General features: G+C 42.7%; 1 protein-coding gene across 1 annotated transcript in view; it reads left to right on the top strand.

The window, feature by feature from the left end:
- Positions 1-12,372: 12,372 nt before the first annotated feature.
- LOC127573810 (solute carrier organic anion transporter family member 2B1-like) overlaps positions 12,373-18,184 on the top strand; it is a 53,719-nt gene continuing 47,907 nt past the window's right edge. The window contains exon 1 of the mRNA XM_052022317.1: positions 12,373-12,503. The gene's annotated coding sequence lies outside the window, so the exon portion shown is untranslated. The remainder of the gene's footprint in view (positions 12,504-18,184) is intronic.

The following is an 18,184-nucleotide window of genomic DNA, read 5'->3' as shown; positions in this document are numbered from 1 at the left end:
TGGTTTGGAACACCTAGACGACTGCAAAACATATGTCAGGCAGCTGTTTATCGATTACAGCTCGGCGTTCAACATCATCATCCCCTCAGTACTTAATCACTAAGCTTCAAAACCTGGGCCTCTGTACCTCCCTCTGAAACTGGATCCTCGATTTCCTTATCGGGAGACCACAGTCAGTGCAGATCGGTAATAATATCTCCTTCTTGCTGACAAGCAACACAGGCACACCGAAAGGATATGTGCTTAGCCCACTGCTCTATTCCCTCTACACTCATGATTTTGTGGCTAAACACAACTCAAACACCATCTATAAATTCGCCAATGACACCACTGTTGTTGGTAGAATCTCACATGGAAATGAGGAGGCGTACAGGAGTGAGGTAGATCGGCTGGTTGAGTGGTGTCGCAACAACAACCTCGCACTCAACGTCAGCAAGACCAATGAAATGATTGTGGACTTCCTTAAGTCGGGATAACACACCACAATCCTCTTTGAGGGTTTGGAAAGGGTGAGCAGCTTCAAGCTTATGGATGTCAATATCTCAGAGGATCTATCTTGGGCCCAATGCATTGATGCAATAATGAAGAAGGCACGCCAGTGACTATTTCATTAGGAGTTTGAGGAGATTTGGTATGTCACCGAAAACTCTTACAAATTTCTATGGCTATACGGTGGAGAGCATTGTGACTGGTTGCATCACCGCCTGGTATGGAGGCTCCAATGCATAGGATCGCAAGAGGCTGCAGAGGGTTGTGCCCCTTCACGGGCACACCCCTCTCCACCGTCAAGGACATCTTCAAGAGGCAGTGCCTCAAGAAGGCAGCATCCATCACTAAGGACCCTCACCATCCAGGATGTGCCCTCTTCTCATTATTAACATTGGAGGAGGAGGTACAGGAGCCTGAAGACCCACACTCAACGTTTTAGGAACAGCTTCTTCCCCTCCGCCATCAGATTTTTGAATGGTCAATGAACCAATGAATACTACTCGTTATTCCTTTTTATTTGCACTTTTAATTTTGTAATTTTATGTCTTTGCAATGTACTGCTGCACCAAAATAACAAATTTCACATCATATAAGTCAGTGATAATAAATCTGATTCTCATTCTGATTCTGAATGGATTTCAATAGCACTGCTATTTCTTAAGCAGCACAATTTAAACGAGTCTCCTGGGCAAGACAGATTTAACGGCTCTCTTTTAAGTGCCCTTTCCCATTCAGAAAACCTATCTCCACCGAACCCTGAGATCACTTGGTTCTACTCTCTCCAATGACCTCCTGACCCTCATTTCCTGAATGCATAATCATGATTGCTGATTACAGTCACCCACCCCAACTCACTGACCTCCATCCATCATAGATGTTGGAGTCCAATTCAATACCACTCATCATTCTACCCGCCGGCCCTCCGAACCCACCTCCCACCATCTGCCACAAACACCAACAATATCCCAAAGATGACTTTAAAAATCTTTAAGAGTTAAGGAATATGGAACTAATGCAGGCAAGTTGATCAGTATAGATTGGCAGGATGGTTAGCATAGATGAGCTGGGTTGAATGGCCTGTTTCCATGCTATACATTTCTATGACTCTCTGACTCTATGAGTTGTGATTTTGTTGTTACCATCTCTCTCTGGTGATCAGATGGTGACATGGAAAGCACATGCTCAAAAACTGCTAACCTGCATTCTTACTTTTCACTCAATGATTGCCAGGACCCTTGTGTCACCTTAACCCGTCTTCTGATCTCTCACTGCCCACTCCCAGCCTCTCTCTCTGTAATACCCCCACACACAACCCCTGCCTTGGAGTTTACTAAGTGGATTTTACTAACTGCACAAAACAAGGCTTTGTGGGCCTTGCTTCGGATTACTTCAGAGCAGATAAGTTTTTCTTTATCTTTTTATTAGGGTTTTAAGTATAAGACTTAGTTTTTTAATAGGGTTGTAATTTAATAGGGTTAGTGTTTTTATAAGGTGTTTTTATAAGGGTTGTAAAAGTTTTAAGTGGTAGAGTGGGGGCTGGACTGCGCAGACGCGGCACGGGCAGTTTAAAAAGCAAGCCGCCATATCCAGCGGGCAGCGTCGGAGCAGGCAGTGGAGTGAGAGGGAACAGACTGTTCTGGGCTTTGGCTCAAGGGGCTTTGGCATAAAGGGGTGAGGAAAGGTAGGTGACTTGAGTTAAGGAAGGAGTATGAATGCAGTTTCCTGTACTCAGTGTCAGATGTGGGAGTTCCCGGAGTCTCCCTGCCTCCGGGAAGGCTACGTCTGTGCCCGGTGTGTCGAGCTGCAGCTCCTGAGGGACCGTGTTAGGGAACTGGAGATGCAGCTCGATGACCTGCATCTGGTCAAGGAGAGTGAGGAGGTGATAGAGAGGAGTTATAGGCAGGTGGTCACGCCGGGACAATCAGAATCAGGCAGTTGGGTTACAGTCAGGAAGGGGAAGGGAAAGGGGAAGGGGAAGAGACAGGTACTAGAGAGTACCCCTGTGGCTGTACCCCTTGACAATAAGTATTCCTGCTTAACTACTGTTGGGGGGGACAGCCTACCTGGGGGAAGCAACAGTGGCAGTGTCTCTGGCACAGAGCCCAGCCCTGTGGCTCAGGTCGATAGGGAAGGAATGAGGAGGGCACTAGTGATAGGGGACTCTATAGTTAGGTGGGCAGACAAGCGATTCTGCGGATGCAGGAAAGAAACTCAGAAGGTAGTTTGCCTCCCAGGTTCCAGGATCCGGGATGTTTCGGATCACATCCAAGATATCCTGAAGGGGGAGGGAGAACAACCAGAGGTCGTGGTACATATTGGTACCAACAACATAGGTAGGGAAAGGAATGAGGTCCTGAAAAGAGACTATAGAGAGTTAGGAAGGAAGTTGAGAAGCAGGACCTCGTAGGTAGTAATTTCCAGATTACTGCCTGTGCTAAGCGACAGTGGGTATAGGAACAGAATGAGGAGGAGGTTAAATGCGTGGCTGAGGGATTGGAGTAAGGAGCAGGGATTCAGTTTTCTGGATCATTGGGGCCTCTTTTGGGGCAGGTATGACCTGTTCAAAGAGGACGAGTTGCACTTGAATCCCAGGGGGACCAACATACTGGCGGGGAGGTTTGCTAAGGCTATTGGGGAGAGTTTAAACTAGAATTGCTGGGGGGTAGGATCCTTATTGGAGAGACAGGGGAGGAGGTGTTTGGCTCTCGAGTGGAGGAGGCTAGGAGTGGGTGCTGTGGGCAGGTGATAGAGAAGGGACGTGTTCAGACAGGCTTGAGATGTGTCTTTTTTAACTCGAGTGTTGTGAACAAGGCGGATGAGCTTAGAGCTTGGATCAATACTTGGAGCTATGATGTGGTGGCCATTACGGAGACTTGGTTGGCTCCAGGGCTGGAATGGTTGATTCAAGTGCCGGGTTTTAGATGTTTCAGGAAGGACAGGGAGGGAGGCAAGAGAGGTGGGGGAGTGGCACTGTTGATCAGAGATAGTGTCACGGCTGAGGAAAAGGTGGACGTTGTGGAGGGATTGTCTACGGAGTCTCTGTGGGTGGAGGTTAGGAACAGGAAGGGGCCGATAATGGTGCTGGGTGTTTTTTATAGGCCGCCCAATAGTGACAGGGTTATTGAGGAGCAGATAGGGAAGCAGATCCTAGAAAGGTGTGAGAATAACAGAGTTGTGATGATGGGGGATTTTAATTTTCCAAACATCGATTGGCATCTCCAGACAGTGAGGGGTTTAGATGGGGTGGAGTTTGTTAGTTGTGTTCAGGAAGGGTTCTTGACACAATATGTAGATAGACCTACAAGAGGAGAGGCTGTGCTTGATTCGATATTGGGAAATAAACCTGGTCAGGTGTCAGATCTCTCAGTGGGTGAACATTTTGGTGATAGTGATTATAATTCTATCTCCTTTACGCTAGCACTAGAGAGGGATAGGAACAGACAGGCTAGAAAGGTGTTTACTTGGAGTAAAGGGAATTATGAGGCTCTCAGGCAGGAAATTGGAAGATTAAATTGGGAACAGATGTTCTCTGGGAAAAGTACGGAAGATATGTAGCAAATATTCAGGGGATATTTGTGTGGAGCTCTCAACAGACATGTTCCAATGAGACAGGGGAATCATGATAGGATACAGGAACCGTGGTGTATGAAAGCTATAATAAATCTAGTCAAAAGGAAAAGAAAAGCATACAAAAGATACAGAGAGCTAGGTAATGTTAGAGATCTGGAGGAGTACAAGGCTAAAAGGAAGGAACTTAAGAAAGAGATTAGGAGAGCCAGAAGGGGACATGAGAAGGCCTTGGCAGGCAGGATCATGGAAAACCCCAAGGCATTCTACAAGAATGTGAAGAGTAAGAGGATGAAATGCAAAAGGATAGGGCCTATCAAGTGCAGCAGTGGGAAAGTGTGTATGGATCCGGAAGAAATAGCAGAGGTACTTAATGAATACTTAACATCAGTATTCACCATGGAAAAAGATCTGGGTGTCTGTAGTGGGGACTTGCAGTGGCCTGAAAAGCTTGAGCATGTAGATATTAGAAAAGAGGTGGTGCTGAAACTTCTGGAAAGCATCAAGTTAGATAAGTCGCCGGGACTGGATGGGATGTACCCCAGGTTGCTGTGGGAGGTGAGCGAGGAGATTGCGGAACCTCTGACGATGATCTTTGTGTCATCCATGGAGACGGGAGAGGTTCCGGAAGATTGGAGGCTTGTGGATGTTGTTCCCTTATTCAAGAAGGGGAGTAGGGATAGCCCAGGAAATTATAGACCGGTGAGTCTTACCTCAGTGGTTGGTAAGCTGGTGGAGAAGATCCTGAGAGGCAGGATTTATGACATTTGGAGAGGTATAATATGATTAGGAATAGTCAGCATGGCTTTGTTAAGGGCAGGTCCTGCCTTACGAGCCTGATTGAATTTTTTGAGGATGTGACTAAACACATCGATGAAGGGAGAGCAGTAGATGTAGTGTATATGGATTTCAGCAAGGCGTTTGATAAGGTACCCCATGCAAGGCTTATGGAGAAGGTGAGAAGACATGGGATCCAAGGGGACATTGCAGTGTGGATCCAGAACTGGCTGGACCACAGAAGGCAAAGAGTGATTGTTGAAGGGTCATAATCTGCGTGGAGGTCTGTGACCAGTGGTGTATCTCAGGGATCTGTACTGGGACCCTTACTATTTGTGATTTTTATAAATGACCTGGATGAGGAAGTGGAGGGGTGGGTTAGTAAGTTTGTGGATGACACGAAGGTTGGGGGTGTTGTGGATAGTTTGGAGGGCTGTCAGAGGTTACAAAGGGACATAGATAGGATGCAGAGTTGGGCTGAGAGGTGGCAGATGCAGTTCAACCCAGATAAGTGTGAAGTGGTTCATTTTGGTAGGTCAAATATGTTGGCGGAATATAGTCTTAATGGTAGGACTCTTGGCAGTGTGGAGGATCAGAGGGATCTTGAGGTCCGAGTCCATAGGACGCTCAAAGTGGCGGCGCAGGTTGACTCTGTGGTTAGGAAGGCATATGGTGTATTGTCCTTCATCAATCAAGGAATTGAATTTAGGAACCATGAGATATTGTTACAGCTGTATAGGTCCCTGGTCAGACCCCACTTGGAGTACTGTGCTCGTTTCTGGTCGCCTCACTACAGGAAAGATGTGGAAGCCATAGAGAGGGTGTAGAGGAGATTTACAAGGATGCTGCCTGGGATGCGGAGCATGCCTTATGAAAGCAGGTTGAGTGAACTCGGCCTTTTCTCCTTGGAGAGACGGAGGATGAGGGGGGACCTGATAGAGGTGTATAAGATGATGAGAGGTATTGATAGGGTAGATAGTCAGAGGCTTTTCCCCAGGGCTGAATTGATGGCCACAAGAGGACATAGGTTTAAGGTGCTGGGGAGTAGATATAGAGGAGATGTCGGGGTAAGTTTTTTACTCAGAGAGTGGTGAGTGCATGGAATGGGCTGCCAGAAACGGTGGTGGAGGCTGATACGTTAGGGTCTTTCAAGAGACTGTTAGATTGGTATATGGAGCTGAGTAAAATAGAGGGCTATGGGTAAACCTAGTAATTTCTAGGATAGGGACATGTTCGGCACAGCTTTGTGGGCCGAAGGGCCTGAAGTGTGCTCTAAAAATTGTTCTATGTTCTACTTTCATGTAAGTCTGATACTGAACTTTAAGCAGAATAGTTTGGGCCAGGATAGCTACTGTGCAGTGATGAATCACCAAACCTCTGTGGACTCTGATGATGTTCTATGTTGATGTGCAAGTACTGGTTTTGGAAAATGTCTGCAGGATTACTGTAGGAATGATTCTTAGTGTGCAGAACCTCACCTACTTAGAAAGACTCACAAACGTTGGCCTATGTACTCCATAGCAACACAATCTTTAGCAGGTCTTTAAAACAAAGTTTCATTTAAACACTCTAAGATTTGGAGTAGACTGGAAGTTAGATGTTTTTTTCTTTTCTTGTAAAATAGAGAATTTTGGAATGAATTATAAGGACATGTAGTGGGTGCTCATTCTCTATGCCTTTAAGAGAAGGAAAGAGAATTGCATCTGTTCATTACTGAGCTGTGACTGGTTCCACAGCAAGCCAGCAATCTCTGCTGCCACCTCAGCACCTTCCACACCCATTACTTCATCTATCCTGCCCTCTGATCTGTAACTTATGTGGTCAGTAAGCAAAATTGCTGTTATCTAACTTCTTCAAAGCTTTGCTATCAGAAGAAAGCTTTCAGTTGCAAAAACAAAATGGAGTTTAGCCACTGACAGAATGTAGCACAGCTGGAGTTTGTTCATAATTCATTGCCTGCAACTGGTCACTCTGATTAAATGGGCAGTTGCCATAACAATTAAGATACTATCAACCTTGATCCTGTTGGATTAGGGTCCAGATATTGTTTCTCTTTGTAGTTTTAGCTTTTATTATGCTTGCTTATACATTTGTATAGTCACCTGTTTGTCTGTAAACATTGATGAGATAAGTAACTTGCAGTACAGTTGGCTCTATACTTCTGTAGTTCCTTTGTAAAATTGACTGTGTTATCAGAAGTTTTTAATATCAGTCTAAGTTTCAGTAAAAAAATTCCTTATATTCAATTTCTGATGACATTTCTAGATGTAGAGGATCACTAAGTGTAACTCAGACAGTACTTTTTCACAGGCTTTTATCAGAAGATTCCCTTATCTAACCAGTTAGACTGGTTTGCAGTATAAAGGGAGAGCATGAGGACAAATTCTTTCCTAACTCCCTATAAGTCACTGCACAGGACCTCATTGCCCTTTCTACCTATGTCAATGGTGCCAATGTGCACCACGACCCCTGGCTGCTCACATACCCTCTCCTGTCTGTCCCCCTAACCACTGAGTCTCCTAGCACTGTTGCCCTTCCCTGCTGAGCCTCAGACCGGCCATAGTGCCACTGACCAAGCTGCTCCTGTGTCCTGTTTTGTCATCCCCCCAGCAGTATCCAAAGGGGTATATTTGTTGCTGAGGGGAATGACAACAGTGGAATCCTGCACTGTTTGCTTGCTCCCTCTACCTTTCCTGAACAGAAAATATTAGAAAAACTCAACAGGTCAGGCAACGCTTGTGAAAAGAAAATTAGTTAATGTGTCAGATCTAGGATCCTTCTTCAGAACTGAGAAAGGATGGGGTTGGATCTTATTTAAGGTGAGGGAAGAAGGAGGGACTGACAGACAGATTGAATGACCATGGGATTATTTTTCAAAAGCAGGGAATGGAAACTTGTTAAAATTCACCACCACATTCAGAAATACTTTTGGCCTTTAAGTGTGGAAATACTAATGAATTACATTTATACTGGCATTAGCCGTACTGAATTTCTGCCCCCACACCACAAAATTGTGAGAATTGTGTGAGTAGATTTATTGCTTTGATATGCCTAACTCCTTCCATAGACATTTTGTTTGGGATCATGGTAGCTTGATAACAAGATCCAAATTTTCAGGGTTTTGTCCCTCATCTAAAAAATTGTCTTTGCCATTTAGGGGTGAGGAAGTTACAGGAGGAAGAAGTAGTTGTTTGTACTGAAGGACTCATACTAAAGTTGAGGTCAAACTTTTGCACAAAGTAGGGCATTTCAGGGTTGTTAGATTAGACAGGATGTTGCAGTATTGTTTGAGATGTTGATCAATTTGTGGTGAGTCAAAATGTTGATAAGTAAAATTTAAGTGCTGGTTGATGTAATATTGTTCCTTCTTAATTCTATGACACTTATATTCTTTTGACTTGAATCTGTATTGCAGGTTGTTCTCCGTATCTTTAGAATCTTTTAGTTCATTTTCATTCACTCTCCAGAAATGACTTTTGGAATTTTGCCTCACTTATTGCAAAATCATACAATCATAAAATGATAGAGCAAAGGAATCTATTGCCCATTTTGCTTTTCTCTCTGATTAATTCCCCATGCTTGCTCTTTTCATATTGTCCTACCATTTCTTTCCCTTCAAGCAGTTATCTTGATAACAGGATGAAAATTATATTATACCCAATATTCTGATCCAATCTTGGATCTTGTCAATTTATTCTCAATTTCCACCAGTACCAACATGATTCTACCACCACCCCTCCCCTCCCTTTTCAGTACTTTGAAGGGATCACTCCCCTCACAACTCCCTTGTCCATTCTGCTATCTAGACAACTAGTTTCTCTCTTTCTCAGTTCTGATGAAGTCTTGGAGATGAAATTTTAACTGTTCCTCTTTCCACAGATGCTGTCTGACTAACTGAGTTTTTCCAGCATTTTCTGTTTTTTATTTCAGGGCCCAGCAATTGCAGTTTTTTTTTCAATTTTATCCCTGTTCCACAAAGCTCATCACTCACATGGAGCAGATCTAAGGGGATCTCACTGACAAACCATTAATGTCAAGATTGCTTGCATGAAACACATGAAGTGAAAATCAGAAATAAAGGAGATGCTGTAAATCTAAAACAAAGACAGAAAATGCTGGAAATACTCAGCAGGTCAGGTCGCATCTGTGGGAAGAGAAACTGTGAACATTTCAGGTTGGAAACATTTCATCAATTCTGATGAAATGCATGAATCCAGGCACACAGGTACATGCGTTTCAGAAGCTTGTACACAGTCCATCCTTCTTCTTGCATAGCACCATCCCCCACCCTCTGCCCACAGAGCCCCTTACATGCATCAATGTTGTGTCTGCTTATGCCCTAGCTGGAGCTTGCAGCCAGTGGCCTGAATGGTCTCAGGATCAACTAAGTATCAAAGTTACCAAGTATGATCATCCATACTTCGGAGGGGAAGACCGAGGTGGAAAGTTTAGGGGAGAGGTAGGTTTTTTACACAGAGAGTGGTGGGTGCCTGGAATGGATTGCCGGGGATGGTGGTAGAGGCTGATACAAGAGAGACATTTAAAAGACTCTTAGATAGGCGCATGGAAGTAAGAAAAATGGAGGATTATGGGCTGGGTAGAAGGGTTAGATTGATCAGGAAGTAGGTGTTTATATAGGTCAGCACAATATCATGGGCTGAAGGGCCCATACTGTGCTGTACTGTTCTATGTGCTAGTTCCTTTTGACTCTCTTCATTGTTCCAACCACAATTTACATTTCTTTGCAGTGCATTTCATTCCTTGTTTGTTCATTTCACTTTTCTGTCTCTGAGCGCGTATTACTCTGTTTCATTGTTTGCTAGTCATGGCTTTTGTCTCACCTGTAAATTGAAACTCTGACCCACAGGAGTTGTGTAGGAATTTAAATCTGTCGGTATGTTTATTTGCAAATGTTGTGTGAGTGTCCATAACTAATTTTTCAGAAGATTAGTAGGGTTGAGCAACATGTCCCTGCTTGCTTCCATTATACGCTAGATCGCTAGATCCAAATATTATCAAAGAAAAGTATAAGTGGGATCAAGTTGTTTATTCATTTCTTTCAAACTCTTTCACATTATCAGAGTTTGTTTACAAATAAATTCTCGTATGTTTTTTTCTGCTTCTTCACTCTATTGGTGGAAGTGCATCAGACTTGAATTTCTGTATGTCCATGATCAAGCAAATGAATTTGACAAATCCTCCAGGATCAACCTATTTGCATTAATTGTCAATGAGCTCCCAGCCGAGATCCATCAAGAACTGAATGCATTTGCCCACTGGGATGAAAATTGATATGTTGCCATTATGTTAATTCTTTTAGAAATTAAAGTAGGAGTGAGCAATTTATACAGGGTAGAAATGAAAATAATGTGCCTGTAGGGCTGTAGAAGTTAAGGGCTTCAATCTCTCTGAAGCAGAACCATTCGGCACTCATAGGAAGAGACTATCTTATGTCATGGCGAGTGTATAGTAGAGGGAGATGACTGAACCAGTGATTTGTTTCTAATGGCCCCAGGTCACCATGGAAGCCAAAGATCAGCAATTCACTGCCCAAAACATTGATAACTGACCTGAGTCATTATGTTAAATCTATCATTCATCTCAAGGAAGGTTTTAGAATTTCTACATTTGTAAATTGGGATCATAACTCAATTTAAGCTTTAACATGATACTTTAGATATCATGAAACACCAAGGCCAATACAAGCAACCAAGAATCCATCAATACTTTTGCAGAAAATTGGATCACCAATTTACTTACATCATTTACTTATTATAACACAAATGGTCCATCAGGTCGATGCCTACTCCCATTAGAGTAATCCCATAAATCCCATTCCCTCCTCTTAATTTCCCTGTAACTCATTATCCTTCAATTCTTATTTGATTCTTTCATCACTTACCAGGCATAATTTACAATAGTCAATTAATCTATCAGCACCTTTTTAGGATGTGGGAGGAAACTGGGGCACCAGGGGAAGACCTACACAGTTGCAGGGAGAACATGTAAACACCACATCTGAGATCAGGGTCAAACCCAGGTGACTAGAGCTCCGAGGCAGCAGCATAAAGTGCTTCGCACCAAAATCTCTCAACTGCAGCTTTCAGAGTTAGCACCCATCACACTCAGTTAGAGAAAGAAATAATGTGCTATGTACAGAAATAAAAATGGAAAATTCTGGAAACAGTCAACAACACAAGTAGACAGGGTGGTAAAGAAGACCTATAGTATGCTTGCTTTTACTAGTCAGGGCATTGAGTATAAAAGTTGGGAAGTCGTGGTGCAGCTGTATAAAATAGTCAGGCCATATTTTGAGTATTATGTGCAGTTCTGGTCACTGCATTAAAGGAAGGATGTGGAGGCTTTGGAGGTTGCAAAAGAGGTTCACTAAGATGATGCCTCGATTAGAAAGAAGTAGCTATAAGGGGAGATTGGACAAACTTGTGTTGTTTTCTCTGGAACATTGGAGGCTGAAGGATGACCTGATAGAAGTATATAAAATTATGGGAGGCATAGAATGGGTAGATAGTCAAAGTTTCTTTCCCAGGATAGAACTGTCAAATATTAGAGAGCATAGACTTAAGGTGAGAGGGAGAAAGTTTAAAGGAGATTTACAAGGGAAGTTTTTACACAGAGAGTGGTAGGTGCCTGGAATTTGCTACCAGGGGAGGTGATAGAATCAGATATGATAGCAACATTTAAGAGGCATTTAGACAGACACATGAACAGGCAGGAGATGGAGGGAGATAGACTGTGTGCAGGCAGATTGGGTTAGTTTAAATTGGCATTCTAATTGGCACAGACATCATGAGCTGAAGGCCTGTTCCTGTGCTGTACTGTTCCATGTTCTAAGTCAGGTAGCATCTGTGGAAAGGCAAACAAAGTTAACATTTCAAATCAAAGTTCCTTCATCGAACCCGAAATGTTAACTTCACTTCTTTTTCCACAGATGTTGCATGACCTGCTAAGTGATTCCAGCATTTTCTGTTTTTGTTTCAGATGTCTATCATCTTCAGCTTTTTGATTTTCAGCAGTTACTCAGACCCCTTTCAAGTTCATTCACAAGCAGAAAGCAGCAGACATTTAGCATTCTCAGCATTAGTTTTGATCGAATGAAAAAGGCTGAACATAATAGAGGGGAGATAGCCTACTGGAATGGGACTGGCTAATACTAATAACTTGAAGTCCTATTAAAGAGGCATGCAGTACTTTGGGTTATCTGGTGGCAAAGGCATTTTAAATAGAGAAATGCTCTCTGAATGGACAAGTATCCAGTACCTCCAGGCCATATTAGATTTTCCTGAACTAATTTATTCTTTATTGTTCTCTCATCATATGTGTCATCAGTAAGTACTGTATCTCTTGGAGTGAACAAGAGGCATCTAATGACTAATGTAAGTGAAGAGAAAACTATTCCCTTTCACAGATTGCTTAAGAGTAAACGATTCATTTCCGTTCATGAGAAACTGCATTTGTAGTTTTGTTGTGCACTCAAATATCAAGTGGTAGAAGGAAGCCATAACAGTCAAACTGTGGCTAGCCATTTCCTTTTCATTTCCATTTTTCAGTCCATTGCAGATAAATAGTGTGTTCTTTAGTTTGAGCATCTAAATCTACTAGAGGTTTCTTTTTAAGTCCAATTTCTGCTCTCCTGAGGGGTTGAAACTGAGGTACGTTGAAGTCTTCACTTTCGATTTTTGTACTTGTTGTCTTCCATAATTGATTGAGTTTTGCAAACCAATCAAAATGGTGTAAAAGTAAAAATACATAAAGACTCTGTGAGAACTGACTTTGTGTAGACCTTCCAGTTTTGTTCAGAGTCTCTCAGTTCTGGCAGTAAAGCTCAAAGCATGTAGATTTGGTCAATCCCAATTATGTGAATGTGATGTATCTAAATGTATAGATAAAAAAGTAAATAACCATGAACGGTCTGATAGATTAATATGATAACTGAGGTGATTTAATTGCCAAAGATTATTCTTAATATGTGCATTTGCAGTCTAAAGAAAATGTGTCGCTGGCACATGAGTGTAGTGTGAAAGGAATGACTAATCTTGCCATTTTGTCTTTGCTGAAATTTTCTAGAAATGTATCTAGTAAAACTGTATCTGAAAAATAAATAATGAACTGGGATGTTGACAAAGTGCAAAGTGATTAATCCTTGGGATATGAACATGAAAAGATTGAATAATCTATGCTATATGGAAACAGTACAAAAATTGCTGCCATTCTCATGGTCTGTAAGGTTAAGCAGTGCCTATATTATGGGCACTAATAACTCCATTAACTACTCTCATGCCTAGAGATGGCAGGCAGAACTCTTCTACCCACCAGATTAGGATAGAGTTAAGAAAAAAAAGATCATTTTCATAGAGTCATAGGGTACATCAACAGACCCTATGGCTTATCACATCCATGCCAACCATTAAATATCTATTTTTACAAATCCCATTTACCAGTACTTGGACCATAGCCTTCTATGCCTTGGCGATTCAGTTGCTCATCTAGATACTTCTTAAATGTTGTGACAGTATGATGCACTCCAGATTCCAACCACTCTTTCCCTTCTAAACCTCTATCATTTTATGCTAAGCTTATGCCCTCTAGTTTTAGAGACACAAGAGAGACTGCAGATGCTGGAAATCTGGAGCAACATACAAAATGCTGGAGGAACTCGGCGGGTCAGGCAGCATCTTTGGAGGGAAATGGACAGTTGAGGTTTCAGGTCGAGACCCAGTCCTGATGAAGGGTCTCAACCCGAAATATCGATTGTCCATTTCCTTCCATAGATGCAGTCTGACCCACTGTGTTCCTCCAGCACTTTGTGTGTTATCCAGTCCAAATGAAGGTCTCGACCCAAAATTCAACTGAGCATTTCCCTCCATGATGCTGCCTCCAGCATTTTGTATGTCCCTCTAGCTTTAGACACATCTGCCATGGGGAAAGGTTTCCTACTGTCCTATCTATATACAGTATGTTGTATACTTCTGTCAGGTCCCACCTCCCACAGCCTCCTGCACTCCAAAGAAAATGAACTCAGCCTATTCAGTCTCTCCTAATGATGGAAATGCCCCATTGCAGGCAACATTCTGGTGATTTTCCTCTGCACCTTCTCCAGCATGGTCACATTCTTCTGATAGTGAGCTGATCAGAAATGTACACAGCATTCCAACTGTGGCCTAACCAATGCTTTATAAAACTGTATCTGCTCTTGTACTCTAGGCCTGACTAATGAAGGCATATATAATGTGTGCCTTCTTCGCCATCTTATCTACTTGTGCTGCAGCCTTCATGGATTCTTGGACTTGTACACCAAGGTTGCTCTGTTCATCTATGATCCCTAGGGCCTTAGTATTCATTGTGCAATTCCTACACTTAGTAGTCCTCAAGGTTCAACCTCACACTTATCGGGATTAAATTCCATCTGCCATTGCTCTGTGATATTACTCTGATCAATGTCATCCTGTAGCCTGTGAAAATTCTCCTCATTATCAACACAACCAATTTTCATGTTATCTGCAAACTTACTAATCATACCACCTATATTGATATCAAATTGTTCATGTCTATAACAAACAGTAAGGGTCCCAGGACTGATCCCTGCAGTGCACCACCCATCGCGGGCTTCCAGTTTTAAAAACAAAACCTCCACCATCACCCTCTGCCTCCTATTACCAAGCCAATTTTGGACTGAATTTGCCAACTTGACTTGGATCCTGGGGCATCTAACCTTTTGAACCAGTTTCCCATGTAGCTCTTCTGACATCTACGTAGACTACATCATCCACACTGCCCTCATAAACACATTTTGTTATCTCTTCAAAAAATTCAGTCAAATCGGTCAAATAGGATCTTCCCTTAACAAAGCCACACTGACTGCCTTTGATTAATCCCCACCTTTCCAAGTGAAGATTAATCCTGTCCTTCAGAACTTTTTCTCCAGTAACTTCCCTAACTTTGACATTAGAATCATGGGCCTGTAATTACCTGGATTATTCCTGCTGCCCTTCTTGAACATAGGTACCACCTTTGCTGTCCTCTAGTCACCAGACACCTAACCAGTGGCCAGTAAAGACTCCCATAGCATCTCATCAGACACTGGTGGTTTATCCACCTTTCAGCAAGCTAGGATATCCAATACCACTTCCTTCTTAATGATAATGTGTTCTAGAATTTTACCATCCCCCCTCCCTAAATACTCCAACTACAATATTCTTCCTATTTGTAAATATAGATGAAAAGTATTTATTTAAGACTTCATCTACTTCCTTTGGTCCATTCTCAGATTGCTTCTTGGGTCCCTAATGGGCCCTACTTTTTCCCAGTTAAATTCTTGACCTTAATATACTTAGAAAATCCTTCGGGATTTTCTTTAATCATGTTTGTCTGTGATATTTCCTGCCTCCTCTTTGCCCTCAATATTTCTTTTTTAAGTACTCCCCTACACTTTCTATATTCCTGAGGGCTATCCCTGTGTTCAGTTCTCTACACTTGACATAAACTTTTTCTTTACTCTACTTGGAGGGGAACCTGCAGATGGTGATATGCTCATGCAGCTGGTACCCTTGCCCTTAGTAGTGGAGGCTGTTGGTTTGGCAGGTGCTGTTGCAGTAGTTGTGAGTAGCACACACTGCAACTATGATGCGCCAGTGGTGGAGAAAATGAATATTTTGGATGGTGGAGAGGGTGGCAATCAAACATATATATAGAGCATTCATCATATTCTTGACCTCAACATGTCGATGATGGAAAGTTTTTGTGGTGTCAAGAGGTGAGTCACTTGCTAGCCTTTGACCTGCTCTCATACTAAGTTGCTGATCCAGGAGGTACTGGTCAGTGGTGACGTCCTGGACGTTGATGGTAGTAATGCCTTTGAATGTCAGAGGTAGGTAAGTAGACTCTCTCTTGTTGGAAATCAAAATACAGCAGATGTTGGAAACCTGAAATAAAAACCAAAAATACTGGATAAACTCAACAGGAAGAACTCACCAGGCAATGACCATCTGTTGCTGGAGGTGATCATTGTCTAGTATTTCTGTGGTGTTAATGATATTTGTCAAGTATCAGCCCATGCCTGAATGATTTCCAGGCCTATCTGCATGCTGATGTGGGCTGCTTCATTTGCTGAAGAGATGTAAATGAAAGTGAACATTGCTCAATCATTAGCAAACAACACCACTTCTTATGATGGAAGAAAGGTGACCTATGAGGCAGCTGAAGATGTATATGTCTGGGGCATTATATCAGGGAATGCATGAGGCGCTGTACTGGGGCTGGGATGATTAACCTCTGATAATCACAACCATCTACCCTTGTGCAATATACAACTCTGCCCATTGGAGTATAAACCCCTTCATCCCTATTGACTTCTGTTTTATCAGTGCTCCATGATGCCTTGATGTCAAAGGCAGTCAGCTTCACTTGGATGGTAGGTGAATTGGAATTGTACTGCTTTCTGCAAACAATACATGCATAAGCATGGTCAGGTTAAACTGCACTGAGACAGTTTGGCTAAAGGCTTGGGTGGCTCTGGAATGCAGATCTTCATTACTATCACCATGAAATTGTCTGGTTCCACAGCCTTTGCTGTATCCAGTGCTCTCAAACCTTTCTAGATATCAGGTAATTGAATAGGATGACCTTTGTAAAGGTTGGGGATCTCAGGAGGAAGCCAAGATGGATTATCCACTTGGCTGAACACAGTTGTGAATGTTTTATCATCATCTTTAGTAAAAACATGCTAGTCACTGTCCTCAATGAGGATTGACATGCTGTTGGAGACGCTTCCTTTTGTTAGCTGTTTTCTTGTCTATTACTATTCATGACTAGATGTGGTAGGGCTGGACAGGTGAATGTGTGTGGTAGGTGAAACCAAACATAGACTAGGTGATTGTTTTGTGGACCTGTCTGTCCTTGGCTTTCTCCATTGCTATGGACAACAATGAGAAGAAACATCTCTTATCCCGCTTGGGTAAATTATAACCAATTGGTATGAATATTGACTTTTCCAGTTTTGGTAACCCACTACTCTGGTGCTCTCCTCCCACACATGCACCGATCCACCCAGTGTTCATCCCTCCCATCCTCTCACCCCACCTGGTTCCATCTGCCCATCATCCCCTCCCTAATCTTGTTCCACCTATCACCTATCAGCCTCTGTCTCACCACATCCTCCCCCACCTGGTTTCAACTGCCCATCATTCTCTCCCCTATCACCTACCACCCTGAATCCCACCCACCATTTCCACCCCCACCCCCACCCCCACCCCCATATACTGCTGTACACTGGCAAACTTCCCTGTTTCTCCTCTGTCCTGTCGCAGGGTCTAGACCCGAAACGTCAGCTTACACCTTTTGTCTCCCACAGATGCTAGTAGCATTCTGTCTTTGTTCTAGATTCCAGAACCTGCTGTCTCTTTTACCTCTATGATTCTGTGAGTACGGCTGTCTCAACCTATTGCTTGATTAGTCTGTGAGACAGCTCTCCAACTTAAACACCTCTACCCAGATGCTTGTAGATACGAGATATATGTGCTATTTAAAGTTATGAAAATAAAAAAAAAACTGCAGATGCTGGAAATCTGAAACAAAGTCAGAAAATACTGGAAACACTGAGCAAGTCAGGCAGTATCATTGGAAAGAAAAACAGAGATAGCATTTCAGATAGAAGGCCCTGTTATTTTTGTTCTTCATCAAGAGAGAAACTTTGCGTGGTTTAACATCTGAACTTTTATTAACCAACACCAGACAGGCCTGCTTTCCCTCTATTTTTACAGCCACTTCCTGTTCCCCCATGTGACCCCTTGCATTGCCTACTGGGAACTGTAGTTCTTTATTATAACTACATAATAACACATAAAAACACATCTTCCCCCTTTAAAGCAAAATAAACACAATACTTTGTCCTTATAAACCTGCCAAGAACCCTTGTCCACCCAGCAGCTTTCAATCAGTCTCTAAGGTGGTTTAATGGTCCTTTTTGGTCTGGTACTTGTTTTCACAGGTGTGTTGCTTTCATTTGCTGCATTACTATTGGTGTTTTCCTGGGAACTCTGTTCATTTTCTCCATATGCTGGCCCCTTTGGTGTACTGACAGGGGATGGGTCACAGCCATGGGTTGGAGCTTGTGGTCGTAGATCCATATGGTTCCTCCTCAGAGGTGTCCCTCGCTCTGTCTGGATCTGATATGAATGTGGACTTACTTCCTCTTGCACAACTCCTTGCATGGACCACATGCCAGAACCATGATCTCAGATTCGCACTTGATCCCCAGGCTTCAGGACTGGTAGGCTTTTCGCTGTCTTGTCGTGATTCTGTTTCTGTTTTTCTTTCCCTTCCTTTTTAGCCTATT

The sequence above is a fragment of the Pristis pectinata genome, chromosome 8, assembly GCF_009764475.1.
Source record: "Pristis pectinata isolate sPriPec2 chromosome 8, sPriPec2.1.pri, whole genome shotgun sequence".
Taxonomy (NCBI): Eukaryota; Metazoa; Chordata; class Chondrichthyes; order Rhinopristiformes; family Pristidae; genus Pristis; species Pristis pectinata.
Note: the sequence above shows the minus strand (reverse complement) of the source record. Positions and strands in the feature narration are given on the sequence as shown.